Here is a 6918-nt window from a genome sequence, read left to right on the forward strand (position 1 = left end):
AAACAAATTAAATGGATAAAATAGTGAAATAACTTTTTAGAGAGACAATTTTATATATGGTAGTGTAAATATTAATAAATATATATTATTTTAAGAAATAAAGTAAAATATATTTCTATTTTTTTAAATGATCAAGTTATGATAACATAGAAAATGACTTAAGAGCATTGATGGCTTTTATAAATAAAAACCACTATAATATTTTAATAATGAAATATTTAAACTATAAATAAATTTCTAATAACCGAAGTTCATTATATAAAAATTACCATTTCTCTATAAAGATTTTCTAAAGCTTCCTATGTCTTCTCTCTAACCTTTTGAGCTCGTCTTTCAAGTGTTTGATGATTAGAGACCACTAATGGAACGGAGAGTCTACACTTTCGACTTATCAGAATCTCAAGCAAAGTATAATTTAATTTAAATGGCCAAGTTGTGAAACCTAGAAAATGACTTAAGAGCATTGATGACTTTTATAAAAAGATAACACTATAATATTTTAGTAATGAAAGGTTTAAACTATAAATAGATATCTAATAATTGAAGTTCATTATATAAAAATCACACTTTCTCTAGAAAGATTTTCCAAAATTTCTTATGCCTTCTCTCTAACCTTTTGAGCTCGTCTCTCATTTGTTTGACGATTAGAGACCACTAGTGGAATCACGATGGAGAGGTCTACACTTCTGACTTATCAGGATCTCAAACAAAGTAAGTTCATTTTTTGCCTTATTTTTTAGTTAGTTTATCATTTTGAGGCCCACACAATTCTAAGATCCATGCATGTGACTTAAAATAGTTCAAAATGAATCTTTGTTCTGTTGTAATCATAAAGATATGCTTAGACCTGTGATTTTTTGTATCTGTAGGTAGTTATAGCATCCTGTGAGAAACAAAGCTCTAAAAGTAACTATGAGTTAAAGGGTTGTTTAACCAAGGTAAGGGAAACCAGTTTTAAATTTAATTATTATTAAGGCTTGATGAACGATTTTATGTATAGTTATGATAAATTTAGTGGAAGAATCTATTTTAGAATGGATTTTGTACACGTTTGAAGGAATTGCTTTGAATTTATGCTTGAGCTGTGAAATTGAGTATAATTACACTAATGATAGTTGTGAATTTGTTATATGACTTGATTAAACTGAAATTTCTATTTTAAGTGACCATGTGACTCTTGATTGATTTAATTTATGTGTGATAATGGGATAAATGAGAAAAATATGTTGTATGTTAAGTTTGATGTATGAATGGTAATGAATGGGTATTATAGTGTTTCTAGTCTCTAATAAGTCATTTTGATTAAATGGAATATTGCACTTGTTAAATTGGTTGAATGGTACTATCTAGGTATGTATTAATTCCAGTTATATTTATTTTAAGGTTTAAATAAGATAAGGATTGCTTAGATAGAACATTGATGTTTATATCTAATATGGTGTTGGACACAACCTTTGTACTATTGGGCGCCCTTTTGGTAGTGAGTTTCATGGGTGTTAGGCGTTGGGTGCTACCCAGGTATCGTAGGGTACCACCCGAAACATGAACTAGAGAGAAATTTAGAGGTTTTGGCACCCTGCACCCTGCACTTCTATTCACAATTTTCCCCAACATTCTCACAATTCTCTAATTATAGACTTGTTTTCCATTCATTTAGCCTACCTTCACCCGATCCCCATTTCAACCTTGAATAAAGTCCTATTGATCTTAAGTAGTCTTATTAATATTAGATTTTGCACAAGCCTATGGTAATATGATTTGTCCTAGGATGTTGAGAGAGATATTTGCTCAAAACACATGAGAGTTGGAGTGAGAAACATTTATCTGTGAGGAAAGGCTAAGTCTAGGTGTTCATTCATTCATTTACTATTGCATATCCCTTTCTTTAGCGATTCTTAGCAAGACTTTTAGTCACCATTGTGTGGGTTTACAGCTTTTCAGATTTGACATTCTCAACTTTGCAGTAAATCTTTTCTTATGTGTTTAGCTTGTTAATTTGTTTTTAATTTTTTAATTTTTAAAATTTGTTTATATTTACATATAAATTATTATTAAAGGCATATTTAATCAAATAAAATATTTTTAAAATTTTTAATTGATTAGTTAATATTCTTAATTAGATAAATTAAAATAATTATTAAATTTACATATTAAATTATTCAACTATAACTAATAATTAAAACATAATTTGTAGGTGTTAATGATTTAAATTACAATACTATTATATATTTACATATTTAAAAAATATAATATAAAAAACTAATTTTTTTAATTACTTTTACTTTATTTTATTTTTTAAAACGCGTCAACGGGCCATGATGGGCTGGTTCGTACTTTGGCCCGTCAAGTTGACGGACTGGACAAGACGAGCCAAAACGGACTGACGAATTAAAATCTTCAACCTAACCCGTCCCTTTTAACACGAACTGACGGACTGGTCCGTTGGGCCCAGCCCGTTTTGCCACCCCTAAGTGTCAGTGCAGGTTTGAAAAATTTCAAAAAAATGCAGAAATTCTTTCGAAAATGAGTAATTGTTTGGAAAAATGAGTGAATTGCAAAAGTTTCATGAGTGAGTGCACCAAATTGGAAAAATGAAAAATTATAAAAAGGGGAAAAAATTGGAATTGATAGGAGTATCTAAAAGGGAAGGAAAACCAAATTAAAAAATAAAAGGAAAATAAAAATTGGATGCCTAAAAAATAATTAATATTTATAAAATAACACTTTAAAATGTCATATTTTTTATTAATAGTATGATAGTTAAAATTATGATGGTTAAAAATATGGTAATGTGCCTACAAATTATGACAATTTTCAAATTATCAGGTGATGATATTGTAATGTTATTAAGTTAATATACAAAATAAATTTATATTTATCAAAAACAAAATGAATGGAAAAAAAATAGTTGTTGATGAATAGAAAAAAAAGGTGAGAAGATCGACAATTTTATAGAAAACATGTAAAAATGTGAAAGTAAATGTTACTTTTTAAAATTTAACAAATAATTATATTATAAAGGGTTAAATATGTTTTTGGTCCCTTAACTTTCAATGAATTTTGGAATTAGTCCATTTCGAAACTTTGGACCAATTTAGTCCTCCATCTTTCGAAATACGTGGATTTAATCATTTTAATCAAATTTTGTTAATTTTGTTTGACACTTGAAACTTGTTTCATAATAGTATTTGACTTAACATTAAAGCATAAATGTATCAAACAGTATAAACAACTCAAATACAATTCTGAAATGCATATAAAATATCAAATAAATCTAACAAAATTTTATTAAAAGGACTAAATCCACGTATTTCGAAAGATGAAGGACTAAATTAGTCCAAAGTTTCGAAATTGACTAATTCCAAAATTCACTGAAAGTTAAGGGACTAAAAACATATTTAACCCTATTATAAAGGGTAAAATTGAAATTATGAAATGTGAATACAAAAGAGATTATCTTCTTTCTATATAATTTAGTTATAGATATATAGTTATAGATGTATAGTTATAGATTTCAAAAGTACTAATTAAGAGGATGAAATTGAAAAACAAAAAAATACCAAAGAGATGTATTCTCTTTATATATAATTATAAATTATAGATAATATAATATATTTAGTTATAGATATACTTTTATTATTTTGTAAGTGACTAATTATAAAATTGAAAAAATAAATTAATAAATATACAATTTTGTAAAAATAATGTTAAATAAATTATGCAGTTGTCATTAAAAAAATCATTTATTTATTTTAAAATAAAAATGTTATTCTATTATCTATTTTATTAATAAAATAGATAAATTAATTTTTATTTATTAAAGAGTAAAATTGTGCAATGATGAAGAAAGCTATTTTCTTCATAGAGTAATATAGATTAGTAATTAATATGAAATTGATCTTTATAACTAAAAGAATTTGCTTTTCTTTTGTATGTTTTGACTCTAAAGTTTTAGAAGTTAACTACCTTTTATGGAAAATTAAATTTATTATTATATATAGTAAAATATATTGTTTGATAAATAAATTTAGAATAAACTAAAGTTATAAAGATTTATGAGACTAATTAATTAAAATTAAATGATTTAAAATTTTACTTATAAAATAAGAATATGAAACCATCTAAATTTTCTTTTTTATTAAATTTATGTTTATTCTTCTCGTATAAATTCAATATCGCTTAAGACATTTGCATTACGGAATAGATTTAGAGCTTTACATTGTTGGTATTTTTCTTTAATACAAATCATTATTATTTACGAATGATATTTGTCAAGACTTTCTTCATTAACATTTATGATTTTTTTTTGAGTGATATATCTAATACTCTTATTTTCTATTTACATCAATTGAAATTACTTTGAGTTTATCTAAGTTAAAATTATTTTTCAACGAACATAAACATAAAATAAGGTTATTTCTTGTTTAAAGTTAATTATAATGTTTTTAAACATTGACTGAACTACTTTTTTTTTACTAATATCAATTCAATTTTTCATGTCAATTAAACTATAATTTTATTTATAAAATTAAATGTTTACACATGTCAATACGATTATTGTATGGTTTATATTATTCACATTATTTATCTGACAAATAGATCAAACTATTTTTTGACTGAAGTTGGATATAGTTCTATCTATTGTGAATTTATTATTTATGGACAACATTTATTATTATTTTTAATTAAGTTTATTATGATTATACTTTTAACATTTTTTTGAATTGTTTTTAAATTTTAAATTGATATTATTTATGTAGTTTTGATTGTTGTACTTACTCAGTCCAATATGTGTGCGGTCCAATAAGGCTCAATCAATCTCTTATATCCGGATTCACCTATTGGAGAAGACATTAACAATATTCATGATAATATCGGCAATTTGATAACGTTCTAATATTAAATATTAACATATTACATTCTAATATTCTCTTATACTAAATATTGACATAATATTTAAGTATGTCAAGTAATATATATGATAATGTTGTTATTATACTCAATGGCGGACCTTGTAAGGTCTGGGGCATGGCCCCCCAAGATTTTTTATTTTTTATTTTATAATTTTTAAATTGATTTTTATTTTTTATAAAATATAATATTTAATATTAATAAATAATAAAATAATAAAATTAAACATAATAAAGAATAATAAAATTTATTGAAATATTTTTTTCTCTCTTATTTGAAGTTTCTAAGGTATTGTATTCATTTATTATTCTTGCATCTCTTTTTTGGTTTTTTGTTTTAAAAAATAGAAAGTTAGACATAAATTCATTCTCACACTATCAGTTTTCATCATTTTCATCCGTTTTCTTCTAAGATAAAAAAAAGGTAATTTTCTCATTATAGGAAAATATGAAGACACCCTTAAAGATGAAAACAATACAAATTTACTTCTTCACTTGTTTTCAAGCATGATACTAGGAATTTGATTGTTGAATTAAACTTAAGATTCAAAGTATTGTAAGTGGAAAATTTCATATTAATTCTTTTAAATTAAAGACAAAATGTTTTATATTAATTATTTGGAACTTATGATGAGAAAATGTTCTCAAATATGAGAATATCTAGGGAAGGAGATGAAGTTAGAAAAAAATTTATTTAAAATGAGTTTCATATCAAATACAATTTCAAAACTATAATTTTTTTAAGAAAAAATATACAAGGATTTCAATACTAAATTATATATACTTTTGTTATGTTAGTAATAATAATTAAATATATAAGATTTGAGTATATTATTTTGGTCCTCCAAACTTTTTTATAAGATCCGCCATTAATTATACTTATTTGAGATAAGATGATATATTGTTAATATTGTCCTATTATTACATAAGTCTAAGGCTTAAAGAGTGCCCTGAATATAAGTAGTATTCTTTCTAGAATACTCACTTTGAGAATAATCACATAAGTTCATTCTCTCTAAACGAATATTTACTTTCTTATTGACTTGAACTTTCGAGAATCTTGACTTGGACACTAAAAAGACTTTTACAGGTGAATTCACGTTTCAAATCTCGATAAGCCAAACGCTATTTTTATATTTAATTACCTGAAACACCTGTATAAGATGTGAAATACCAAAATTTTATATTTATAAAATCATAATTTTTAAAACAAAAGTTGAACTATCTTATACGATTCATGTTTACTTAAAATCAACATCCTTCTAAATTTAAAATAATACTTAATTAGTCTTTATACTTCAACTCAATCATTGAAACTATAAGATCTCAAGCTAGTTTACATAAAACTCTCAATATTTTTACACTTAGCGTGTAAAACGAAAACTTAGTTAACTTTTCCTACCTGAATATCCTAAATAATTGATTGTTGAAAAATATACTCATGATTTTGTTAGGTTTCACTTTGTAAATCACTTAAAAAAAATTGGATTTAAGTTTTCTACCACTATCCCAACTTTGTAAGTTTCACTCTCTATATCACTAAAATGTTTTGGATTTGAATTTCCTATCACTATTCCAATTTACATGTGAATGAAACTCTCGATCCAAAAATTCAATTATCTCCTAAAAAAAATGTTAATCGAAAAACAATTTATATATATTCTTATATTAAAGATATCTAATTTAATTTGTGTGCACTCTTATAATTATTTTATTTATTAAAAAATCAGTTTAATATATTTTTAATAATTATTTATAAATTTTTTACCTTTTAAAAAATAAAATAAATATTTTATATTAATAAAACATTATATCTTCTATTATTATTTTTTTGAATATTTTATTCTCACTTATTAATATCCAATTATCTAAAAATATTTTATAATATTTAATATTTTTTTTAATTAAATAATTATTAACCAAAGTTTTTAAATTATATAATATAACTAATGAATTATTTTATCTTTGATCTTATTTTTTACTTTTACTTTTCTAATTAACTTTCAGG

The sequence above is a fragment of the Vigna unguiculata genome, chromosome 7, assembly GCF_004118075.2.
Source record: "Vigna unguiculata cultivar IT97K-499-35 chromosome 7, ASM411807v1, whole genome shotgun sequence".
Lineage (NCBI taxonomy): Eukaryota > Viridiplantae > Streptophyta > Magnoliopsida > Fabales > Fabaceae > Vigna > Vigna unguiculata.